At 42.1% G+C, this 26,492-nt stretch overlaps 1 protein-coding gene across 2 annotated transcripts in view; it reads left to right on the top strand.

Moving 5' to 3' along the window:
• LOC129654835 (uncharacterized) overlaps positions 1–26,492 on the top strand; it is an 80,543-nt gene that overhangs the window by 53,726 nt on the left and 325 nt on the right. The window contains exons 1-3 of one of the 2 annotated variants that reach the window (XM_055584552.1): positions 16,252–16,374; positions 20,133–20,244; positions 22,130–22,221. The gene's annotated coding sequence lies outside the window, so the exon portion shown is untranslated. Of the gene's footprint in view, positions 1–16,251; positions 16,375–20,132; positions 20,245–22,129; positions 22,222–26,492 lie in introns of those variants that run through there. The other variant, XM_055584553.1, reaches the window with a different exon arrangement.

The raw sequence follows: 26,492 nt of genomic DNA, 5'->3' as shown, positions 1-26,492 counted from the left end.
CTTTAAAGTCATAGGTTGCTCTGCCTTGATCTATTGCCTATCTTCATCATTGAAAGGAATTATAAATTTCAAGTAGAAGTTAGTGAAATTTAAGTTTTATTCCCCCCACCCAATCTAAATTCTACCTCGGTATCCACCTTGGACCCAGGATTTGGAACCCATTGCTTAGTGGTATGGGTGGTGGGTGGTCCTGAAGCCAGTGTGGTTTCAATTTTGGGCTTCCTTTTCTATCTTGAGCTTCATGAGTCTTTGAATTTTTTTTTTTCCTTTATTTTCACAGCCAAGGACTGTAGTCTAATTTTGCTTCATTTACACCAACCAGAAATGTGAAAGAAGGAGAAACAAAGAATTGTCAGGCCTTAGGGGAGGGAAGGGGTCTTTAGTCCCTAGCCTGGGAGGGTCTCCTCCCCAAAATTCTAAGCTTTGGTTAGGGATGGAGTTAGGACAGGAGGAAGAAGGGTCCATGAATTCTGAGGTGGAAAAGCAGTTGTTGTTTATCTGAGAATCTCTGCTGCTTCCTTCTAATTCAGAAGTCAATATTGGGGCCAAAGAGTCTGATTCTAGGGGTGGCCCAGCGCAGTATCCATCCTTCTTGGTTGCTAGTGACTAAGTGAAATATCATTGCTCTTGAAAACTGTACTCCCTAATGCTGATGTTATTTCTAATTTGGGTAAAAATGTTTGTGCAGTTCTTTTTAGCACCAAAATACAGGGAACATATTCAGTCCATTCCCAGTTATCCTTGTGTATTTTAGTCACTTAGCGGCAATTTTCCCCCAAGTAGATTTACCCCACTCTTTGCCCTGCTGTGTGGCACATACCTTTGCTGTTAGTAGGTGTACACTTAGACAATACAAGTAAATTTGAATATTAGCTGGATATGTTGCTACCAGGGTGAATACCATGTCAGCCCAGGTAAACTGTTATCCCTGCCCCTAAATGGTAGTTACACCAAAGGTTTGCCATTGGCATCTTCTTTCTTCCTTTCCTCTTGTGTGTGTCTGTTTTGTGTGTGTGTGTGTGTGTGTGTGTGTGTGTGTATGTGTGTGTGTGAGCTCATCCATTTTTATTCCTTCGACTTTCACCTCTGCACCTGTACCTCTTACCTGGTGGGACATCTCCACTTTAGTGTCCAGTGGTCACCTGTGATTCCAAAACTTAACTCTCTTCCTTCACAAACCAGCTTCACCTTTCTAAAGAACATCTTTACTGAGATGTAACTTGCATACCCTGAATTCACTCATTTTAAGTGTATGAATGACTCAATGATTTTGGGGGAGTAAATTTACAGTATTGTGCAACTATCACCAAAACCCATTTTGATAACCTTTGCTTCACCCCAAAAAGACCCCTCATACTCATTTGCAGTTGATTCCCATTTCCAGTCCCACTAATCTGCTCTCTTTTATAGATTTGCTTTGTTTGGACATTCCATGTAAATAACATTATACAATGTTATAGTCTTTTGTATCTGGCATCTTCCCTGGTGGCTCAACTGTTAAGGAAACCACCCGCAAATGCAGGAGACCTGGGTTCAATCCCTGGGTTGGGAAGATAGGCTGGAGAAGGAAATGGCAACCCACTCTAGTATTCCTGCCTGGAGAATGCCATGGACAGAGGAGTACAGTCTATGGGGTTCCAAACAGTCCGACACGACTGAGTGACTAACACTTTCACTTTTCTTTTCTTTCACTTAGCAAGTGATTTTGAGATGCATCCATGTTATCGTGTGTATCAGTACTTGGTTTTTTTATTGTTGAATATATTTTACAGTATTGTTATGTGTGTGCATATGTGCTAAGTCACTTTAGTCATGTCTGACTCTTTTCAACTCTATGGACCGTAGCCTGCCAGGCTTCTGTGGGATTCTCCAGGCAAGAATACTGGAGTGGATTGCCATGCCCTCCTCCTACCACATTTTATTTATCCGTTCATCAGTTCATGGACATTTGGATTGTTTTCACCTTTTGGCTATTGAGATAATGTTGCTGTAGAACATTCACATACAAGTCTTTGTGAACAGGCAGGAATAGAATTGCTGGGTTGTTTGGTAAACTTATGTTTAACTTTTTAAGAAACTACAGAACTGTTTTCAAAGGTGGCTGCGCCATTTTACCATCCCACCAGCAGTGTATGAGAATTACAGCATCTCTCCATTCACACAACACTTGTTATTGCCTGACTTTTCAAAACTGTATCCCTAGTTGGTATGTAGTGTTATTTCACTGTGGGCCAGTGCCATTTTCAAACCACTCCTATTTCTGACCACAGTGTCCCTCTTTTCACAAATTTTATGGCTAGAAGCCAAACTTATGCTGTTCTTCCTTCCTCTTGTATTTTCATGCTGCAGAAGTGAGCTAGCATAATCTTAATCAGACAGCCCCTGGCCTGGCCACCTTTTCCTACCCCCTCACACTATCCTACCTGGCTCTGTATCATCTCACATTTACCACACATTAGTCTTCCAGCTGCTCTTCTTGCTGGTTGAAGCTCTGTCTTCAAATTGTCCTTCCTGTAGCTGCGGATTCATTGTTAGTCTCATAACATGAAAAGGATATTTCTATTTCGTGGATGTGGAATTGGGGGGTCTGTGCTTTGGTCCAGGAATCACACTCATTATCTCATGACCTTGAATTAGTTCTGTAACTTATCTGAGCCCAGTCTCCTTCATTAAGTTACTTAACCTCTCTTGACACCAGTTAGGAGAGTACCCATTTCCTCATGGGCAAGGTAAGGATAACAATAGAGCCTATCTTACTGAACCATCCATGGAGTCCATTTAAAGACCTTAGCACAGTGCCAGGTGTATGGGGAACACTCAGTCAGTGCTGACTGAGACTATTATTTTAATGATAACTATAACTACTATTTTTATTCACTGAGTTTGAGTAAACTCCAGGAGTTGGTGATGGACAGGGAGGCCTGGCGTACTGCAATTCATGGGGTCGCAGAGAGTCGGACATGACTGAGCGACTGAACTAAACTGAACTGAACTGATGATGGAGGTATCGTCTGAACCTTATCACGTGGTTATTGTAAGAGTTGGCTGTTGCTATGAATATGAAAATGCTTTGAAAGACACGATATAAATTGCAGTGGTATTATTTTTTACACAATTTTTCCCTTGCTCAGAAGAGAGGTTGTGTAGGTTAGTAGCAAGGGCACAGGTGTTGCCACCAGCCTAGCATTCAAATCTGGAATGTGCTGTTTAAGTATTGTGAGGCTTGAGCAGTCATTTAACCTCTGCATTTGGGTTTTCTTGTCTATAAAATGGGTGTAATTATAAATCACATTCAGGATGATGCTGTAAGGAAGGTGCCTGTTCCATAAGCAGTGTTCCGTACACTGTGACTTTTTTTTATTAATAAAGATTTATACTGCTAGTTATTTGGGTATATAAACACATATATACATCAGTTGTAAAGAATTCGCCTGCCAGTGCAGAAGACACCGGTTAGATCCCTGAATCAGGAAGATCCCCTGGAGAAGGAAATGACAGCCTACGTCAGCATTCTTGCTTGGGAAATCCCATGGACAGAGAAACCTGGCGGGCTACAGTCCTTAGAGTCACAAAAGAGTCAGACACGACTCAGCAAATAAACAACAATGGCGACATGCATACTTTGGTTCTGTTTTGATAAATACAGACATCTAATGCAGTATTTGTTAGTATTTTCAGATACACATATTTTTGTTAAATGGCTACTAGTAAATAACAGTATAAAATTATTCATCAAAAAGTTGTAAATTTTTAAGCATGTTAGCTTTTTCTAAATAAAACAATATTGTTTTATTTAGAATGAACAATCTTTTAGATGAAAGTTACTAATAGAATAAACCATGAAGAAAACATAAGCATGTTATTTTTTAATACTAAGGTCTTCGTTACTCTTTTTATTGAAGTATAATTGCTGTATAATATTTCATAAGTTACAGGTATACAACATAGTGATTCATAATTATTAAGGTTACATATATTCCATTTCTGGAGAAGGCAATGGCAACCCACTCCAGGATTCTTGCCTAGAGAATTCTATGGCAGACCATGAGCTCGCAAAGAGTTGGACACGACTGAGGGACTAACAGTTTCTTTTTCTATACTCCATTTATAATTATTATATAATATTGCCTACATTCCCCATGTTGTACAATATATCCTTGTAGCTTATTTTATCTGGCTTTTTAAAAAACTCACCGTGTATCCCTCTTGTATGCTTTCTCTAAATTATATTTTGTGTAATGAACTCCCAACTTATTTAACCAATCATATGCCCCATTGCTTCCTAACACCCATGCTGAAGAGAGGCTGTAGTGTGGGCTGGTTAAGAGCTTTCACCTCAGGCTGACTTGGGTTTTAAACTCAGCTCCCACTTAGCTGCATGATTTAGGATAGTCACTTACTCCTTGAAGCATCTGGCTCCTCAACTGTAAAATGAGAATAGCAGTTCGTATCTCATGACGTTATTATGTGTATTAAATGAGACAGTATAAACGTAGTATTTAGAATAGTGCCTGGCACATGCAAATACTAAATACTCAATAAATGACAGCTATCATCATGGTTGTTGGTGATGACCTTTCTTGTTATCATTTTCTGTCTACACAAGTGCTGTGCTCCTTTCAGTCCATGGCTTGCTCCTGTCTCTCTTCCCCTGAGGTCATCAATCCCTCTTGGAACTGCCCAAAACCTACTTCAAGGCCCAGTTCAATCTGATCCTTCAGATTATCGCTTACTACTCCAAACTCTACTCATTGCTTTTTTTTTTTTTTTCCTTTCCTATGAATCTAGAGTTTTGTGTCATATCTGTCATACAATTTAGGAATTAGTTGTTATTAATTTTTATGCTTCCTCATTTGGACTACAAGTTGCCTGAGAGGGACTATTTCTTTAGCCACTAATGAAATTCTCGCTCTCCTTAATTTGGCATTAAGACAGACAGTAGGTGTTTTATTAGTTTTTGATAATTCAGAAAGCAAACATGTAAAAGTCATTATTAAAATTTAAATCCAGGGGTTTCTTGATCACCTGTATGGTCTCCTTCATTAATATAAATCAAGATTTATCCTGAGAAAAATTATTTGTTCTAAAACACAGCACAGAGAGGAGAAAGGCGTGGTGATTGAAGAGTTCCAAAGTTTAGATCAGCACTGTTTGTTAAGTTAGTGTCTTTACTGACACGAATGACCTTATTTTTGCTTTCCTCATCACTTCTTGGCCTCTCTCTGCTGTCTCACCTCTTTTTCCAATCCCAGAGGACCTGCTGTCCTCGGGAAGCCCTCTGAGTATCTCCTTCTAGCTTGAGTTTCTGAGGAAAAAGTTTTCTCCAAGTTTCAGAATTAACCTTTTCTGTGTTCTCCATATTTCCTCAGTATAGTTGGCAGTTAAGAAGGATAGAGGTCTGGCCAGATAAAATTTTAAAGTGACAAAGGGCTGTCCCCTTATTATGTTCCTTCCCAAGGTATTGGGAAAGTGACATCTCAAATCCAAAGGTATGAATATCTAATGACAGAATTTAAAGGAGTGTATTAGGAGAGTTGAAGAGATACCAGCGAGTGAGATGTGATATGACAATAAGTGAAGTATTGAGGTGATGGCCTTTCAGTGCTCCTAAAATCTCTCTTAAGGCCAACCCCATTGTGGATAATCCAGAGATGCACAAATGTAATAATAATAACCAACGTTTATTGGGTACCTACAGTGTGCCAGGTACTCTCCTACATGTCTGTATGTAGTCATTCATTTGTTCCATACACTATCATTACTCCATTTTATGGAAGAAGAAACTCAACCCTAGAGAAGTTAAGTAATTTTTCTAAAGTCACACAGCCCTCTAATGGAAAGCTGGGATTCAAGCCAGGCAGTCTGACTGAGAGGCTCTCCACCGAGAAATGCTTTTTTGATTCATGATTCTCCCCTTGTAAACAGTCTGGGAAGAGGCAACTTCATTTTAAAAACCTAGATATCACCACCATCATCATAATCATCACCATCAACACAGCAAACAAGGCCCTATGTCACTGTATAGAGGGCACAGCACAGAATGCTCAGAGGACAAAGAGGCATCCAGCCCCACCGCATGTCTGAACTTGACCCCTTAACCCTTCAGATTGCTTCAAATGCCTCCACTACCACACAGCAGTTTCTGCTCACCTCACCCGACTCCCAAGAATGTACCTCCTCTTGACTGCCACTTTTTGCTTCTGCTCTGCCACTTATTTATTACTTTCTATCTTGTATTGCAGTTATTTATATACATTCTCATACAGCCAAGCCTTTGCTCATTGCTGAGTCTTGCCTGGTTGCTGCTACACATTTTTTAAGATTCTGCTCAGGTCTTATTGTGTCCCCTGACTCTGCTGTCTGACTTAGATACCCCTCCTCTGTGTGCCCCAAATGTCTGGTATGTATCCATATCATAGCATTTACTATGTGCTGTGCTGTGCTTAGTCACTCAGTCATGTCCAACTCTTTGAAACCCCATAGACTGTAGCCCACCAGGCTCCTCTGTCCATGGTGATTCTCCAGGTCAGAATAGTGAAGTGGGTTGCCATGGCCGGCTCCAGAGGATCTTCCCAACCCAGGGATTGAACCAGTATTTACTATACTTGATTATAAATGTTTGCTAATCAGTATCCCTAACTGGATAGATCCCAGATTCTAATGTCAAGAAACATGGCCTCTTCTTATTTGAATCTTCGGTACTTTGCAAAGTACCTGGTAAATTAAGCATTTTCTCTCCCCCCCAACCACCCCCGATGAATGAATCTTCCATATAAGTCTGATTATACTTGGAAGACAAAATCTTGTACCTGATTCATTTTTTGTTCCCCTCAAGATGCCCTGCATCTAGTAGATGCTCAATAAATGTAGCAATAACTAAATGACTTCAAAACACAAAGAGGTGTCAGATTCTGCTCTCAGGATATAGGGAAGGACTGGCAACTACAACAAAAGGTAGATGATATTATTATTGGGCTTACCTGGTGGCTCAGCAGTAAAAAATCCTCCTGCAATGCAGGAGCTGCAGGGGACACAAGTTCGATCCCTGGGTCTGGATGATCCCCTGGAGGAGGGAATGACAACCCCCTCCAGTATTCTTGCCTGGAGAATTCCATGGACAGAGGAGCCTGGTGGGCTACAGTCCATAGGGTCACAAAGAGTTGGACAGGACTGAAGTGACTTTGCACACATGTACACACACTATTTATCTTATACATTTGCATATCTAAGTTGTGTTCTAAAACAGGTGATATAAACACCTATTACTGAACTTAATGATAAAGAAAATAATATCTTTTTTCTATGAAGTTTGAAGTCATTTGGCCAGTAAAATGCAGTCTAATATGCAAATCCAGGTCCTGGTAACTCTAAAGCCACTGTTTTTCCTGCTATACTATATTGTGGGGATGTTAGGATAGTTGGTTCCAGAAGAACAAGTAGGGCTTAAATAATTAGAGAGGAATTAGCGCTGCACAAATGATTATATGCACACACACGTATGTACATATATGTATACACACACAGGTCTTTCGGAAAGATCTGTTTAGGAAGAACGTGGAGAATTGATTGAGAGGAGAAGCTGGAGGCAGGAATGTCTATTTAGAAACTATTACAACAGTCCCAACTTGAGAACAGAAAACAAGAAACTGATTTAAGGAAGAATTTGTGGACACTGATGATTGAGTAAAATATATAGCGGCTAGAAATTTTGAGTCAGGATTACTCCAAAGTTTCGAGCCTGAGTGAGAGACAGTGCATAATTTTGAAAGATTGTGAGTTTGTTTTTTGATGTATTAAATTGACTCCTAGATGGGTAAGCTGAGTGGATAGAAATGCAGGATAGAAATGCTCAAGAGAGGCCTGTGTTAAACCTGCAGATGTGTTGATCAACTGCAAAGAGGTGATAGCTAAAGTTCAGAGAGCGAGACGAGAGAGAGAAATCCTAGGGAGGAGTGGAGAAAGAAAAGATCAAAGAACCAAGGAGTTTAAGGAACATTCAAGAAATGTTCAGGTCAAGGAAGTATTTAAGTCAATAAAGAAGACAGACCTCTAGGTATTTATTAGAAGGAAATGAAATCACGATATTGAAGTGATATCTGCCCCTCCATGCTGACAGCAGCACTGTTTACAATAGCCAAGTAATAGATGAATGGATAAAGAAGATATGTTATATGTATATATACAGTGAAATATTACTCAACCATAGAAAAGAAGTTATGCCATTTGCCATTACTTGGATGAAACTTGAAGGCATCATCCTGAGTAAAGTAAGTCAGAGAGAGAAAGACAAATACTGTGTGGTCTCACTTGTATGTGAAATCAAAAAACCCCAGACTCACAAAAACGGAGAACAGATTGGTGATTACCAGAGGCAGAGGGTAGAGGGTTGGGGGAAAGGTATGAAGGTATTCAAAAGGTGGCTCAAAGGTAAAGAATCCGCCTGCCAATGCAGGAGATGCAGGAGAAGTGGGTTCAATCCCTGGGTCCAGAAGATCCCTTTGAGTAGGGAATGGCAGCCCACTCCAGTATTCTGGCCTAGAAAATTCCATGGACAGAGGAGCTTGGCAGGTCAGACGGGACTGAGCACACACACACACACACACACACATGCATTCAAAAGGTACAAACTTCTGGTTATAAGATAAATAGGATGTGGGGGTGTAATGTACAGGAAGGTGACTATAACCAACAATACTGTAGTGTATATTTGAAAGTTGCTAGGAGAGTAGGTCTTAAAAGTTCTCATCACACATACACAAATCGTGACTATGTGAGGTGATGGATGTTAGCTAAAGTCAAGGTGGTAATTATTTCACAATATATACATATATTCAATCATTATATGTATACCTTAAACTTTCACAATGTTATATGTCAATTATATCTCAATAAAATTGGGGGATGGGGACTAGACGAAACAAGAATATCTTTGTATCTTGGAGTTCAAACCGTAAGAGAGTAAGGAAAGGATAGTCATTGGATGGATTTGGTGATTAGGTTTGGCCATATTGGAGAAAGGATTTTGGTTAGATGGTTGGGTTAATTACAGTGGAAGAAAAGGAATTGTGATGGGAGAGAATGTAGGTTACCCTGTAGATAAAGTGGGAATGAAAAGAAAAGGGGGAAAAGAGTATTTGTGTAAGAAAGATTTTACTAAAGATTCTAAAGAGTAAGTAAATGGAAGACAGACAGATAACTGAGCAAAACCCTTCCAAGTTGAGATGAGATGACATGGTTGGTCTTGCAGTGTAGGAGAAGTAGGAGACAAAGTTTGGAATAACTGCTGTAGGAAATGATATAGGAGGCAATTGAGGATGCATAAAAGGATTGCCAAGTAAAACCCAATAAAGTTCGATTGAAGTTTCATCACTTGAAATTTGATTGAGATCCATATTTTTTTTTTGGTTTCATGGGTTTTTTTTTCTAGTAATGTCTGCTAGCCCAGGAGTGAAAACAAATGTGGGTATATCTCAGCCATAGGAATTTCAATTGCTGGAATGGTAGGTGGTCAAGGATTCCAAAAGGCAGTGTGGCTAGTAAGAGCAACCTGGACTCAAACCATGGAAGTGAGGTCAAAGCTGCAGTAGTTGGGTTCCAACTCTAGAGAAGCTGGGAAGAGACTGACTGTGGGAAATGGGAAGATTTTAGTAGTGAAGGCAGAACCCGGGAAAAATAAAATAGGTATATCCGATGGGCAAAATTCCTGGAGAAAGATCTAGCAGAAGAAAATGAAATTAAATAGTAGAAATACTTGCAGAGAATTATTCTTGGAAACGAGGTTAAGAATAAGTGAAATAGTGAATTAGTGGAAACTGAAGAAGAAAGGAGATATGAGACTGTAAGGACAGATGTGAAGAACCGGCCTGAAGACCAAGAGATCTAGAGGAGAAATGGTTAGAGCACGTGGAACATATAGGTTGTTTCTCATTGAGCCATGATGGACTATGGCTAAACTGGAAAGCTGGGGAAGAGGAATTGGCACTTCTATATCGATCAATTCAGTTCAGTTCAGTTCAGTCGCTCAGTCGTGTCCGACTCTTTGCGACCCCATGAATCGCAGCACGCCAGGCCTCCCTGTCTATCACCAACTCCCAGAGTTCACCCAAACTCATGTCCATCGAGTCAGTGATACCATCCAGCCATCTCATCCTCTGTTGTCCCTTTCTCCTCCTGCCCCCAATCCCTCCCAGCATCAGTCTTTTCCAATGAGTCAACTCTTCGCATGAGGTGGCCAAAGTATTGGGAGTTTCAGCTTTAACATCAGTCCTTGCAAAGAACACCCAGGACTGATCTCCTTTAGGATGGACTGCTTGTACCTCCTTGCAGCCCAAGGGACTCTCAAGAGTCTTCTCCAACACCACAGTTCAAAAGTATCAGTTCTTCAGCACTCAGCTTTCTTCACAGTCCAACTCTCACATCCATACATGACCACTGGATAAACCATAGCCTTGACTAGATGGACCTTTGTTGGCAAAGTAATATCTCTGCTTTTGAATATGCTATCTAGTTTGGTCATAACTTTCCTTCCAAGGAGTAAGTGTCTTTTAATTTCTTGGCTGCAATCACCATCTGCAGTGATTTTGGAGCCCCCCAAAATAAAGTCTGCCACTGTTTCCACTGTTTCCCCATTTATTTCCCATGAAGTGATGAGACCAAATGCCATGATCTTAGTTTTCTGAATGTTGAGCTTTAAGCCAACTTTTTCACGCTCCTCTTTCACTTTCATCAAGAGGCTTTTTGTTCCTCTTCACTTTCTGCCATAAGGGTGGTATCATCTGCATATCTGAGGTTATTGATATTTCTCCCGGCAATCTTGATTCCTATGGTCCACTGGAGAAGGGAATGGCAAACCACTTCAGTATTCTTGCCTTGAGAACCCCAGGAACAGTATGAAAAGGCAAAATGATAGGATACTGAAAGAGGGACTCCCCAGGTCGGTAGATGCCCAATATGCTACTGGAGATCAGTGGAGAAATAACTCCAGAAAGAATAAAGGGATGGAGCTAAAGCAAAAACAATACCCAGTTGTGGATGTGACTGGTGATAGAAGCAAGGTCCGATGCTGTAAAGAGCAATATTGCATAGGAACCTGGAATGTTAGGTCCATGAATCAAGGCAAATTGGAAGTGGTCAAACAGGAGATGGCAAGAGTGAACGTTGACATTCTAGCAATCAGCGAACTAAAATGGACTAGAATGGGTGAATATAACTCAGATGACCATTATGTCTACTACTGCAGGCAGGAATCCCTTAGAAGAAATGGAGTAGCCATCATGGTCAACAAAAGAGTCCGAAAATGCAGTACTTGGATGCAATCTCAAAAGCGACAGAATGATCTCTGTTCGTTTCCAAGGCAAACCATTCAATATCACAGTAATCGATCAATTGCTGCTGCTAAGTCACTTCAGTCGTGTCCGACTTTGTGCGACCCCATAGACGGCAGCCCACCAGGCTTCCCCGTCCCTGGGATTCTCCAGGCAAGAACACTGGAGTGGGTTGCCATTTCCTTCTCCAATGCATGAAAATGAAAAGTGCAAGTGAAGTTGCTCAGTCGTGTCCTACTCTAGCGACCCCATGGACTGCAGCCTACCAGGCTCCTCCGTCCATGGGATTTTCCAGGCAAAAGTACTGAAATGGGTTTGCAGACTGGGTGTTACAAAGCTTGGCTTCTAGAAGGCAGGCAAGGAGGGTAGGAGTGAGTGTGGTACCTTCTAAAGGGAAATGAGTGTCACATGACAGATCTGTCAGAGCATTTACAGATAGAGTGCCTCTGATGCCCGGGTTGTGGAAAGCAGATATGTGGGGACATAGAACAAGACCCAAGCTCACATCAGAGTGCCAATGGCCCCAGCTGGAGTGGCAGGAAGAAAGGAGATGGGACAATTAGCCCTCAATATTCCTGGCAGGGATGAAGCTCTGGAACTTCTCATTGGCTTAAATGGACTGGTGAAATCTGCTTCATGGGCAGCCTAAAGAAGAAATCCCTTCCTGACTATTTTACTACAGCATTGGGTAGTACCTATGAAAGTCAAGATGCTGGTCCATTCTAACCCCTCATTTTCAGTCATAAATTACTATCTTGGTAGTATTCCTGGTAGTAATACTGAAATAGTATTCCAGTATTCTCCAGACAAGAATACTGGAGTGGGTTGCCATACCCTCCTCCAGGGGATCTTCCCTACTCAGGGATCAAACCCACAGCTCTTGCATCATAGGTGGATTCTGCTAAGCTACTGGGGAAGCACAGATAAATTGGTAAGAAACACTATAAGAAGCAGGAAATCATGAACAAACTAAGGACTTTGACCAAGGACAAGAATTTGTTAGGGCCCCTTATAACCCTTGCTGTCCTGGGTGGCTCAGTGGTAAAGAATCTGCTTGAAATCCAGGAGACTCAGATTCGATCCCTGGGTTGGGAAGACCTCCTGGAGAAGGAAATGGCAGCCCACTTCAGTATTCTTGCCTAAGAAATCCCATGGATAGAGGAACCTGGTGGGCTGCAGTCCATGGGGTCACAAAAGAGTTGGACATGACTTCTGAACTAAATAGCAAGATGCTTCTAACCCTAGCACCAGCTGACTGAGTGGGTTCAGCCTTTCTGAGTCTTGATTTTATTACCTAATATTCTCTCCTACAATAGTAAATATTGTTAGGAGTGAATAATCCTCGGAGGTTAGAACAGTGCTGGACTTAAATTCTAGTCCCCTAAAAATGGGCATAATTTTGGCAAGTCATGAAACTTCTATGTCTCAGAATTCTCATCTGTAAAATCGGATGTGGTTCTTTCCAACCCAGAAATTTAGATATATGTTATATATATATAGATATATATCAAAAGCTGAGAGAACAAAAGCATTTCGAAGGTGGAGCTTACAAGTGAAAAAGCCTAGTGACACACAAATAACAGGTGCGGTGATGAGTTGAAGAACTAAGCCAGACATACCATCCATGTTTGTATCACAGTGAGTGCTTATCATCATTAGGAGAAGCACATTTCAGAAAGTAAAAAATCAAACCTAGATCTCTTTAGTGTTGAAAGCTTTTATTTTTAACAATATTAAAAATAATATTGTTTATTACCATTTGGATTAAAAAATGATTTATCTTAGAATTTCTACAGTAAGAGAAATAGTTTGAAGCTTTTATTTAAAGGATGCTTTTCACAACGACTTCATCATTATCAATTAGTGTTTATGTATAAACAGCATGCTAGATCCCTACCCAGTAAAATAGAATTCTTTCTCAAGTGAGATGCAGATGCATGGAAGTTAGAAAATTCAGAGGGAAAAAAACTAATAAAAATAGATAAACTACTTCATCACAGTAAATAATATTATAAATGCATTTCTATCCCATGTGCAATGTAGCTGAATTACCATTACTATGGAGTCTCTAACCTTTGAATTTCATGACTTTCAGCTTGCTTAAATTCTCAGTATTATTGCTCTTTTAGCCTGGTGTTGCACATTTAATATTCATTTGCTTTTTCTTCTGGTTCAGTAAATAATTCCAAACTTTGACATATATAGTTAAGTGAGGGTGTAAGGCCTTGTAAAATGGTTAAGACTTCTTATAATGAGCTTGTTTTTTTTTTTAACCTATCTGGGCAGAGGTGATCTGGTCTGGAACACCCTAGCCCAGAGTTTATTTTAGTAGTGGTTTTCTCTTACAGATAAGTCTGTGAATCCCTTCTTTCCATCTACATTAGTAATTGTAAATGCCTCTTGCATATTTCTGGATTGAATTATCTTTTCATATGTCCAGACCTGACTTTCCTCCTACCATTTTTTTTTTTACAGAGGTCCTTATTATGTTTCAACAAATATTCTATTACCAAAACTTGACAAAAAGCATTGTAATATTGTTCCATTAGGAATCCTTCAATTGATCTTAAATTTATATTTATACCTGCTTTTGCCTTTTTCCTTTCGATATGCAATGCGGGAGACCTGGGTTCATTCCCTTGGTTGGGAAGATCCCCTGGAGAAGGTCATGGCAACCCACTCCAGTATTCTTGCTGGAGAATCCTCGTGGACAGTAGAGCCTGGGGGGCTACAGTCCATGGGGACGCAAAGAGTCAGACTCGACTGAGTGACTAAGCACAGCACAGCATGCTCAGTCATAACATAAGACAAAGAGAAAACATCTGCTATGAAAAAAAACAGTTTTTTATAGAATCTAAGCTGGGGAGCCATGGTATAGAAACTTACATGACCAGCCCAGAGTTTTAAATTGTTTCCAAAGTTTTATCATTTAGGGCTCTCCTGTATCATCCTTTTGGGCTTCTCTGGTGGCTCAAAGGTAAAGAACCCGCCTGCCAACACAGGAGACAAGGGTTCAGTCCCTGGGTCGGGAAGATCCCCTGGAGAAGAAAATGGCAACCCACTCCAGTATTCTTGCCTGGGAAATCCCATGGATTGAGGAGCCTGGCGGGCTACAGTCCATGGGATCACAAAGTGTCAGACACGACTGAGGATGTACCATCCTTTACCACCAGCACCATTTGTTAAAAGATTGCCACAAGGAACGTTTCCTATTTTCTAGACAGGGAAACTAACATTTCTTAGAAATAAGTACCTGGTTAAAACTTGGTGATGGAGGCAAATACAGAAGGAAATTTTATCTGCTTCTCTTGGCCATGTTGCCTCCGTCTATCTTCAGGGAGAATACGAAGTACAGTATAACATAGGCGGTCTTCACTTAACTGATTGAGAAAAGCTGTGGGGCCAGTGCACATAGTTACAGAAACATCTTAGATCAAGACTCTACAAAGCACAAACACAGAGATTTAAACAGTGTGCTCTGGGGAGGGCTGTGGAGCAGACAGGTCTGTAATAGCAGCTGGGCACAGCAGCAACAAGGGCCACAAAGATAAAACAGGAGTAGTCGGAATCTGAGCTTTATTCAGCAACATGCGCTCACCATGATGCCGTCATTTTTCCTTCTGAGAAAAGTGCAATCTAATGGGTTACCCTCTCACTTCACAGGGGGCAGTGCCGGAATGCCTGGGGTTTGAGCTCTCCAAAGCACAGGCCTTCCAAAAACCAGGGAAGTGATTAAAAAAGCGGTTATGAAGCGATTCTAGGATCTGGGCAGAGGTTCTCTATAGGCACTAGATAGCGGTGCGTGAGTGGGGCTGGGGCGGGCTCCGTAAGGAAGAAGAGACCCTGCACTACCCAACGTGTCTGCTGGACACGGCTAGAACGTGCCTCGGAGAAGGTGGAGGAGAGTGCAACCCCGAAAGGGGCCTGCACTCTTGGGAGGGGAGAAAGCCGGCAACAGCAAAGGCAGTGCAGAGATTGAGGGGTGAAGACCAGGGACGGGAGAGGGGATGGGTTAGGGTGGAACCGCATCCTGGAGATAGGCAGGGGTCTCCCTGAAGACTGAGGACTAGGCCGGGACCAGGACAGCAGGGAAGTGTGAGGGAAGAACCCCTTCCTTTGGCAGCTCCCAATTCTTTTCTGTCAAAGATGGCCAAATTCCACATTGCCCTTCCCCCCTCCGCGCCTTTTCCACCGTGTTGCTCCCCGGTGCTGCAGGAGGCGGTGGGGAGGTCCGGTGAATGTGAACGTGAAAATAAAGGTGTAAGAAAGAAGAGTCCCTCCCTGGCCGCACCTCCCACCCCGCCGGCCCTTTGGGAGGTTCTTTTAGTTGAGAAGAGGGGGGCTCTACCGCTTTAAGGTGGGGAGTAGGCGTCACCTCTGGCCGGGTGACGAACTGGGGAGGGGACCTGGAGGGCGTGTCCATGCAAAGCAGGAGGTGGTGCCGACGGGGGGCGGTTCCATAGTAAAATATTGGAGGGAGGGGCGGGGTCGAGGAGGCGAGGCTACTTGGTGGGCGGGGCTCGGGGGGCGGTGCCTCTCCGGGAAGGCTGGGGAGGGGGAGGAGGAAGCGGTCGGGTTGGTACCATTACGCGCGTTCGGGAGGGGGACAAGTGACATTCCCTTGGAGGGGGGCGGGCCCTTCCCGGCGGCTGGGCCCTGCGCTGAAGTGGGGAGGGGCAGTTCCCTCTTCCCCCGCCGGGCGGGACGTCGGAGCAGCGGGGGAGGGGGCACTGTTCCGCTCGCGTCCGAGGCGGGGCCGGCGGTACCTTTCGTGGCGCGGTGCGGCTGGGGGAGGGCCGAGGGGAGGGGGAAGGGGCGGTACTGGGAGGGGGGTGCCGGAAAGGGGGAGGTGCCGGCGGACAATGGAGCCTATGTGTGCCTGCGGGAGTGGGCCGGCGCCGCCGCCGCCGCTGCCGCCGCCGGGGGGAGACGCTGCGCCGCCGCTGCCGCTGGCCCCGGCCCCGGCCCCCCGGGGCTGAAAGCCGCCCCGGACCGAAGCCCCCTCCCCTACACCGCTCCTCCTGTCCCCTCCCCCACTCCTGCCTCGGGGGTAAGTGGCACCTCAGGGGGAGGGGGAGGGGAAGGACCCGAGCCGGGGGTTGGGGAGGCCGGGTCCGCGTCCGCGTGTTTTGAGCGGGTTTGAGGGCAAGGATAGCCAAAGCCGCGGAGGGTTAGGGGCTGGGGTGAGGGGAGAAAAGGGGTTGGGGTGGAGGTTGTGAATTTAAGAGTTGAGTCTAGAGAGACCTGTGGGGGGAGGTTGGGGGGGCGTCCTCTGCCCACCAGCGGTGGGGAGAGACTGAGGCGTCTCTCAGCTTTTTAGATGTTGTGTCCCAGGCGGTGCTTGGAGAGACTAAACGAGGACATGGGACAGTCCCAGGGTCCTGGGATGAAGGGACATCGTAGGGACGAGATGGAGAGCTGAATTCGAGTTGAGTTTGGTGGGGTCTGTTAGACCCAGAAGATGGATAGACAGGTAAAGGGGAGTTTGCAGGCCAGTGACTTGTTGGAGGGTGGGGGAACCCGAAGCTAAGAGGAATGTTCCTGTAGTAAAGGGCTCCAGCAGGTGAGTTGGTGATGTCTAGGTCACTGAGTCATTGTGGGGGTCGTGGACACACCAGTGATTTCCAGAATGGAGCTGTAGTCCTTGACCTTTGAAAGTTGCAAAGACTATTAAAGATGTCAGTGGTTGATGTTGGACCAGCCTGGTGAAATAGAGATATTCTATGGAAATAAACAGCAGACTTGGTTATTATGTTCAGAGGGAAGGGCCAGAGGCCTATAATAGTGTTTATGGGGGCCTTCTATGAAGGCTCCCAAGCCTGAAGGAGGAGGCCTGAAACCTGTCTTCCAAGGCCCTGCCTGCCATAGAGAAGAGTGACTTGGAGCCTAGACTGCAGCCGAGCGGGAGACTGATAAACTTACTAGACAAAGTAGAGAAATGGACGTAACTGTGTGTCAGTAGTGAGAGACTAAGGTGGGGTAGAATTGGTGCAAAGTTAAACTTTCCTTAGGGCAAACATTCAGATCCCTGGGCAGTAACTATACAGGGAAAATTAATGAGTGGCTATGTAAAGAGTTACGTTTTGATCAGTGGTGTGTAGTGGAGTGTTTGTTAGCATTTAATGTGTTCAAGAACTAACTGTTCATTATTGGGTCAGAGATTTGGACTCTTGTCCACTGCGCTGGAAGTGATGAATCAGAATTAGCAGGTAGGAAGGATAAGTAGTTGTGAGTAAGGGGTAGGGGGTGCAGATGGGTATTGGTAGGTAAGACCCCTGTGTAGGTTAACTTTTCAGTCTTCATGGAGATTGTACAACATGATTGTTCTGTTGATTTTGGTTTTTGATTGGATGCTCGTGATTTATAAAAAGGAGTTAATGTTAAGTGTGAAAAACATTACCATCCTAAGTACAGATTTGAGAAGGATCTTGCTAACTGTTGAAAAAGACCCAGTCTATAAAAAACAGAAATGGGTTAATAAAAGGAGCAGTTAGTTAGATGGCATAAGGATGCTTTGGGAAGTAAGGATTCCATTAATTGGTGTTTTGGGTAAAGAGGAAATTTAAGGCAAAGTTGACATAGAGATGACCTTTCATAGTTTTAGCATCTAGGATCTGATTGTATTGAATCATTAGGATATTATTTTGTATTAACAGTGTTGAATGTAAGATGATAATAGTTCCTAAACATGTGGTAGATGATAAAGAGGTCATTGAGTAAAAGATGAAGAAACAATTTCCATACTGTTCTCTTCTTATAAGGCAAGTTTTATGTAGTAACTTGGCTGTTGAGCTAAGGATTCCTGACCTGGATTCCTACATGACTAGCATAAGTGAAAAAGCACTTACGTACATTGGAATTTATTCTATGGGATACTTTTCCCATAGCCTTCAGAAGTGTCTGGTCCTGTGAATCAAAAGAAAATGTTCTCTGGCTTGTGGGGGGTGGGGGAAGTACAGAGGTTTCACAAGCATTGTAATCAACTAAATATTTGATGATGGTGATTTGGTTGAGCCTTGAACTTGGTATTAGAACGTTGGCCTTCCCATTGACTTATATGTGACTTCAAACAAATCTCTCATATTTATTCTCCAGTTTTCCCTTTTATAAAGCAGGGTTACCACTGCCCTCATCACTCAATGCATTGTGGCACCAAACAAGTTAATGATTATCTGCAAAGTGCCTTGGACACATCTGGGAATGAAAGTTTGTGTAGACCAACTTTTTCCTCACTTCTGAAAAATTGCTATCTCAGGACCAGACCAAATTCAGCTTCTGAAACATGCCCTGTGCTTGATCAGGAAACAAAAAGGAGTACCTTCTACCTATGTATCTGCCTTGTTCTATTGTCTGGGTTTGGGTTTTACATGAGTTTTGAAAGGTGATACCTCTTCCTCATTTAGTGGTAAGACAGGAATAGTGATGACTGTTGTAGAAATGTAACAGCAGTCCCCGTGGGGGAGTGGAACTATACATGCTGTGAGTGCCAACCTAAGCTGATGCTGACCCTAAATTTGTGTGACCTTGGACATGTTGCTTGTCTTCCTGGTGGTTTGCTTACGTGCTAAGTTGCTTCCGTTGTGTTTGACCTCTTGCGACCTCATGGACTGTAGCCCGCCAGGCTCCTCTCTCCATGAGATTCTCCAAGCAGAAGTACTGGAGTGGGTTGCCATGCCCTCCTCCAGGGATCGTCCCCACCCAGGGATTGAACCGGTATCTCTTATCTCTCCTGCATTGGCAGGCAGGTTCTTTACCACTAGCACCAGCTGGGAAATCTAGTGGTTTAATTTTCTTCATCTATGAAGTACTGCTGGTGGAATGACTTGTCTGTCTGCCTTGGTAACTATGTTGGGGTCTATAGAAACTTTATTTGCTCTAGATCAGAAGTTCTTAATCTTCTGTGCCGCATGTTTTCCTTTGGCAATTTAATGAAGCATAGGACCCCTTCTGAGGATCGTGGGTTTTTTAAATGTATAAAGTATATAAAATTACAAATGACACAGAAACAGTTATCAAAATGTTAAAACAGTTGTGATACAATAGTTTATATGTTTATAGCTCATTAAATAACAAAATGTAGCTGCAGATACTATAGTTTTGAAGTAGTGATGAGTGTAAATAGTATGTTGTGAGATCTGCCATAACGGTAATGTGATATGAAGTGTCTTGTGGTTACTCTTGGTGACGTAGTCACAGAATAGCTAAAACTACTGTGGGTTGTTACCTGCATTCATTGTTGAAGGTGGTGCTAACTTTTACTTGGAGGTTAGTGAGTATGAAGATCAAAATATTCTCCAGCCAAGTTCACAGCTGCCTCCCCTCCTCTTTCTACAGACCGCTTAGGAGGTCGTGGATCCCTGGATAAGAGCTCCTGCTATAGACCAGCTGATTTTTGAAAGGTCAATTATCTTATGGCCACTCGCCTTATAAGCCTCAATATCTTCACCATGCTAAGAACAAGGGCTTAGAGAAGATATGAAATAAAAGTCTATTTTGCAACCTGTGATAACTGTTCTTGGTTGAGGAGAAAGTTAAAGCCAATGACTAGAATGAGACTTTTGTGTCTGATGGATTTTGCTTTTCTAGACTTCCCAGTGTTCAGTGGGATAGATGTGGGCTAGAGTGCTCTAGCTACTTGCATTTTCAGTTTTAGTGGTTTTGCCTGCCTTCCCCATTTTTGACCTAATTTTTTTTCTTACTATTCTTTCTTCCAGATATTGTTTTGGTCACGGAGCCTTGGGGAATTGTGGTTTTCTTTGCTGTTGGTGTGATGGGGTATGAACTTTTCCATTCTTCTCATTCCTGTAGGACTGAATGTGGGACTAGCTGGTGTCACTCCACTTTGACCTAAAAATTCCTTTCTGTTTGGGATCGCTGTGTCCCAATGTTAGAAGAGAGAGCAAGTTGGACATCTTGAAAGGTAAAGAGCCCAGTTATGAACATGTAACTTCTGTTATTCAGTCAGTGTATTTTCGATTTTGTTTCTGCTTCCGTAGGGTCTCTTGTAAGTTAAAACTATATTTGTTCATTATTGTAGCAGATCCCAAGGCAGTGGTCATCAAGTTAATGCAAGTCATAGCTGTAAGTGCAATTACCTTATACTTTTCTGTGAACAGGGACTTCTGTAGTAACTTATTTCCTAGGAAAGGCAGATGGTGAGAAGTTGAACAAGTATTTATCATGTCATCATTGCTATGTGGGGATGCGAAACAGAGGTAGCAGGACACAAGCCCCCCGCTCATCATACACGGATCAACTAGCATTTATTGAGTTTCTTCTTTTGGGCGCTGAGATGATGACCCTTTCCTCAGGAGGTTCCCTGGCTGTACATAACAAGGATACAGTTCTCAAAGTGTTTTAAAAGTGCCATGACTATAATGCTGTGGGGCCATGGAGGACATTCCTGGGGATGATGTAGAATCAAGGAAAGTTTCACAAAGAAGGGACATGTGTGCTGAAGTTTTACTTTGGGTAGCCATTATTCTAAAGGGTGATAGAGGACGTTCATTTTTTATTAGTTACATTTTATCAGAACCCTTGAGCTTGATACAAATTTATTTGCTTGCTTAAAGTTTGTTAGCTTGAAGGACATTAGATGAGTTTTTACCCTTTGAGTATGAAAACATATCTTAGCGTTTTGTTAGGACCAAGGTTTTCTACATAAGACTATAGTATAGTGTTCTTTTCTCCACATATTTGGGAAAGATTGGTTCTTCCTATTGTGTACTTTTCTGAGAAGGAAGCCTTTTAGTAGCTGGTATGCCAGAACTTAAGAATGAGCTCGGAATGGAATCCCAGGGCCTTTTAGTTCCACATTCTAAGTTTGATACTATGCCTTTTATGGCGTAGTGGTCATAGCATAGAAATGAAATTTGTTAAACATGACATACTTGTAATAAACTTGACTTCTTAGAGCAGGAGAGTGGGAAAGGATCATTGGAAAAGTTGAAATTGGAATTGTAGAGGTGATTCTGAGCTAAGTTAGACCAAGTTGTGGATTCATTGACAGTTTCATGGCAACCTTATAGAATCTCCTTTTAAAGATTCCTAAGAAATTTGGCCTTAGGACAGTCTGGAACTTGGTTTTTCCCTGCCATTTCAAAACTATAAATTCTGGGTGAAGAGGGAGGCTCAGCATTATCATTGTAGTTTACAAGGACTAATGTTGGAAATAGTTCTGCCTGCTGAGTTACTTAGTGTTTTACCAATTTACCTAGCTCAACTTGGTATAGCATTTTACACACAGTAGGCTCTCAAGCAAAGGAGATCTTGTGGCCCTGTCGTTCAGTCATATGTTCTCCCAAAAGTGTGTGAAAATAAATTTTCTTGCTGAATGCTTGCCATGTAAAGTTACAGTTGAGAGTAGGGAGGAACTGTGAATGGTATGTGCTTTGTGAATTCAAAAGTGTGTCTGGAATTTTGTCTCTTTCACCTTTACAGTCAGCTCTCAATTCTCTGTACTAATTAGGAATGGGAAGAAGCAAAAATGTGAGGATTTTTTTCCCTACTAAATATTCAGAAAAGTAGACAAATCGATTTTCTTTGCCCTTAATATTTTTCCAGTCTCTGAAAAGAAAATATACACTTTGGAAGGAGGGAAAGTTACAAGGGCCTTGAGGTATCTGCAGGTTGGATGATATACCCTGAAATAATTGGAAGTTGATGCTGTTTACATGGGAGATGACAACTTCCTCTTAAACTAATACTCTGTAGATAGGAAACCGGGTCTTCAAATAGTAAATAAGTGGCACTGATGATTTTGTTTTCCTTCCTTAGAAACTCTTCTTTCCTTTATCCTCATCCAGGTGAGGGTCACCTCTGAGACAGGGGTTCCTGGACTCCCCAAACTCCCCACCTCCAGGATGAGCACTGCCTTATCGTGACCCTTGGGGTTTTGGTGAGTAGCCTGATGGATGGATGGGGGCCCTAGAAAGCAGGCCTGGCTTAGGAGATGATCTTGGGGAAAAGCTTCAACTTTTATTCAACAAATACTTTTTGAGCAAATGGCATGTATCTGATACTATAGCAAGTACTAGGAATACAAGGATGAATAAATCAGCCTTGATCCTTTACAGATCCTCCTACCTTCATGGAGCCTAGCATGACAGATGAATGTTAATGCAAATGACCAATAATTATACAACAGGAGAAATGTTTGAAGGAAAAACATAGGATGCTATGAAAAGAATGTAATGGAGCATTTCATCTAGATTAGTGGCTTTACAGTATCCTTTATCTCTGAAGAAGAAACAGTGAAACTGAGATTTTCTTCACTCAGCAAAAATATTCAAACTTGACATGGGAAGGTTAGGGGTGAGGGAGAGAGGTGTCAAGAATGACTCCAAATTTCTGGCATGAGCGGCTGGGTGGATGAAGGTGCCATTTACTAAAATGTAGAAAGCTGAAGGGGAAATACGTTGGGGAGGGAGACTATATAGGGATGAAGAATTCATCTTTGACCTTGTTAGGTTTCAGACTTCTAGTGGGATGCCAAGTTGGCAGTTGTGTATACAGGTCAGCAGAGCAGAAGCTGAGCTGGATGGAAATTTGGGAGTTCTTGGCATGGAAAGAACTTACAGAATGAGAAGAGAATAGGACCCAGGGTAGAGCTGTGAGGAACTTGAAATTGTAGAGATTGGGTAGAGAAGGGGTCAGCAAAGGAAGCAGATGAAGAGTGACTTAAGAGGAAGGAGGAAGACTGGACAAGTGTGGTATTATAGAAGCCAAGAGAGAGGAGTTTCAAGGAGTGCTCAACTGGCATAGTCTATGAGATGGAGTACGATGAGGTTAGAAAAGCAGTCAGTGGTGACTTTAACAAAAGTCATGGTTTTTGTTATCTGTGGGTAGACGTTGGTTTAAGATGGTTAAAGGGTGAATGGCAGGTAAGGAAATGAAGACTGTGTCTTGTCAACTCTGTAAAGAAACTTGACTTCAAAGGGGAATAGAATGCCAGTTTTGTTTTGCTTTATCATTATTATTTCATCTGGAAGGTAGAATAACATGTCTGAAAGCTGATTGGAAATATCCAGGAGATGCAGGACGTAGAAGGGTGGTCATGGAAGAGAGTGAGTACTCAGTCAGCTGAAAGGGATGGGGCTAGACCACCTGTGGTAGCACTAACCTTTGGGGGGAAAGTGGGCTTTTTTTTTTTTTTTTTTTTTGATTGCAATAATAGAGAAAAAAGAGGGGATAGGCAATGATAAAAAGAGGTTTGAAGATTTGGTGGTAAGGAGTCCTGCCTGGTGACTTCTCTTCTCCCTGTTAAGTCCTGGGCAAGGCCATGCGCTGGGAGAGGAAGATGATGGTTGGCAGTGGTGAAGGTCTGAAATGCCATTGGGCAGGACAGGTGAGTGAGCTTGCTAGAGGATGGTAGAAGTCATGGTACTAGTTTACATAAATGCGTATGTTGTGCTACTAAGCATTTTCTATGTGCTGGCTTACCTTGTCCACCAAGTCCATGCTTTTCACGAAGTACTGCAATGATGAAGAGCACAGCCTGAGTGTCTGGCTGACCTCCAGCTCCACCACTTAACTAGGGTGTGACCAACTTACTTGGGCAAATTATGTACTGTTCCAAGAGCCTCAGTTTCCTCGTCTCTGAAACAGGGATAGGATATATGTATATGTGTAACTGATTCACTTGGCTGTCCACTTGAATCTAACACAGCATAGTGAATCAACTATCCTGCAAAAAAAAAAAAAATCAAAAAGAAAAAGTAATCAAATAAAACAGGGATAGTAATGGGACCTGCCTTCTGCAGTTGTTACGAATGAGTTAATATGTATGGAGAGTGCTTATAAGAGTACCTGATGTGCAGTTAGTAAATATTTTAAGTATTATTTATAGAGAAAAGAGAGAAACATTCTATAAGCACATCTTAGAGTTAGAAGATTTAGTTATATTGGGGAAATATCTCTCTCTGGCTAAAATTAACCATTCAGAGGAAGATCTTCGCTTTTTTCAGTCCTGAAAGGCAAACAGTTGAGCACTAACCTGAACACGCAGGAGCTGAAAGAATTACATTTTATTCTTTAGGGTTATCTGATAAGATACTTGGCAGATTTTTTGCTCAGTTGTTTTTGGGGTCAGATAGGCTAAAACTAGGGTGACCTATTTCAACAGCTCCTCTGGATTAAGGGTTAAAACAGCTGGGTTTTATTCCCATCTCTAGTGAGCCCGTGCACTTGTTTGAACCTTCTGTGCTGTTTCTCCATCATAAAGTAGTGGCAAGGAGGTGGCTTAGAGGAAAGAGCACGTCAGGGAGCACTGATTGGAAACCTGGGAGAAGGCATTCATGCCCGTGTGCTCCGTCCATTCATCTATAAAATGCCATTGATCACGGTATAGTGAGTTTAAAAAACTAAATGTGGAAATACTTTGAAAATAAGTATTTTTTGTTCACATGATTATTATTTAGAAATAATCTTTGCTACCAGCTCATCAGAAATGCCTGGCAGACCTAGTTGATTTGGTACTTTTAATGTTTAGAGTTTCTTTAGAAGGAGTGTAACACAAGTGCCAGGCGTTTCTGCTCTGTAACTCACCTAGGGTCTAACCACATGCTTAGTACATTATATTGAGTATTATAGAAAAACCAAAGAAATTTAAAACAAGAATCTTGTCTTCAAAGAGCATAGTCTTCATAGGGAGGTAAATCATACACATGGGACTATTCAGTTTGACACATGATTGGAGTGCTCATATGTGTGATACAGACAGAAAGTATCAAAAGGGACTATATCTGTGGTAACTTCTTTTCTTTTCCTGAGGTAAGTGTTTTCTGTTGGCTTTGTCCATGGAAGATTCATTGACTACTTCTGTTTTACCAGTGATTCCTGATGTTTAGGGAGAGGTACAGTATGGTTTATGATCATATATTATGTTGAGCTTCACAGCAATAATCAGTTTTAGAATCTAAACTGGGGGCAGGGAGCTAAAGGTGTTAGGGAATAAACATACAACCCTAAATATAATTGAGACGCAAATGTTTTTAGGATGCTTTTTCCTAAGATCAGTGTAGAAATATTCTATAGCATTTTACTCTAGTTTTTTTTTCCTGCCTTCTTCATTTAAAAGAAAAAAAATGTGATTGTGTGTACTCAGAAAATCCATAAATTCCTCTCATGGTCTCAGGTAAAATAGCTGGGACTATTTCTAAATGAGGAAATAAACATTTAATACTTGGCAACGATCATACTCATTGCTGAGTCTTAGAATATAAGGGTTTCTCCCAGTTTTAGTCCAGTTCTTGAACCTCTTGTAGTGTGTGTAACACCGAAGCGACTTCTAACTCCTTTTGATTCTTTAGCCTTTAATCCTGCATCTAATATTCTCCTTCAGTCCTGTACCTCATCAGTAAAGATAGTAGGAGGGAGGGAGGTGAGGGGACCATGGTTACCAAAAAAAATCACATTGGAACTGCCCTGGAAGGAGCAGTGACTGAAAGTGTATCTTGGTTTTGCCTGAACCAGTTTAGGTTTCTCTAAATAAAGGGCTTTCTCATTTATTCTCTTACTAGGTTGGGGAATATTTTTTTGACCTTTATGCTTCAAATTAGCCTTGCAAATTGGCTCAAAAAATATCTTAGTCTTCAAAGATGTTCTTTCACCTCCGCATTATGGATCATTCCCTTGCTTACCCATGCCTACAGCTCCTGTCATTAAGCAGTGAGAACACAGGACACATACTCAGCATAATTTAATAGAAAGATCATAGAAATCAGGGGGCAGAACTGATTGTATTTGGTATTGGCTCAATAGTTGATTTCAGAAGTACCTCCTTTAATGTCTTCCCCACCCTGAGGCCCTGAGAATATAAACAGAGAGTAATTTGTTTCATGGTTTGAAATTGGGATGGGTTTGTTACATTTCAGTGCCATCAGAGGGGAAGCACCAGATAGTTGCTATGGATTTGGAGTACCCAGTGGTTTCAGAGCATTGTTTTGAAGAAAGAAAAACCCAAGTTTTTGAGGGTTTTGTATTTGGAAGTAGAGAAATGTAAGGGGGAATACACAGCTAAAGATAAAATGTTTTTCTCATCTGCTTACAAACGCCTGGTATATGATGCTTGGGTGGGAGGCTTGTATGCCTGGCAGAAAGTGTTAGTCACTCTTCCGCTGCTTTAGCACTAGAGCCTTTTGGCCAGAATATGAACATCGCCTTTTCCTT

This window comes from Bubalus kerabau, chromosome 6 (assembly GCF_029407905.1).
Source record: "Bubalus kerabau isolate K-KA32 ecotype Philippines breed swamp buffalo chromosome 6, PCC_UOA_SB_1v2, whole genome shotgun sequence".
Classification (NCBI taxonomy): Eukaryota; Metazoa; Chordata; class Mammalia; order Artiodactyla; family Bovidae; genus Bubalus; species Bubalus kerabau.
The sequence above is the reverse complement of the archived record's forward strand: the minus strand, read 5'-3'. Positions and strand labels throughout refer to the sequence as shown.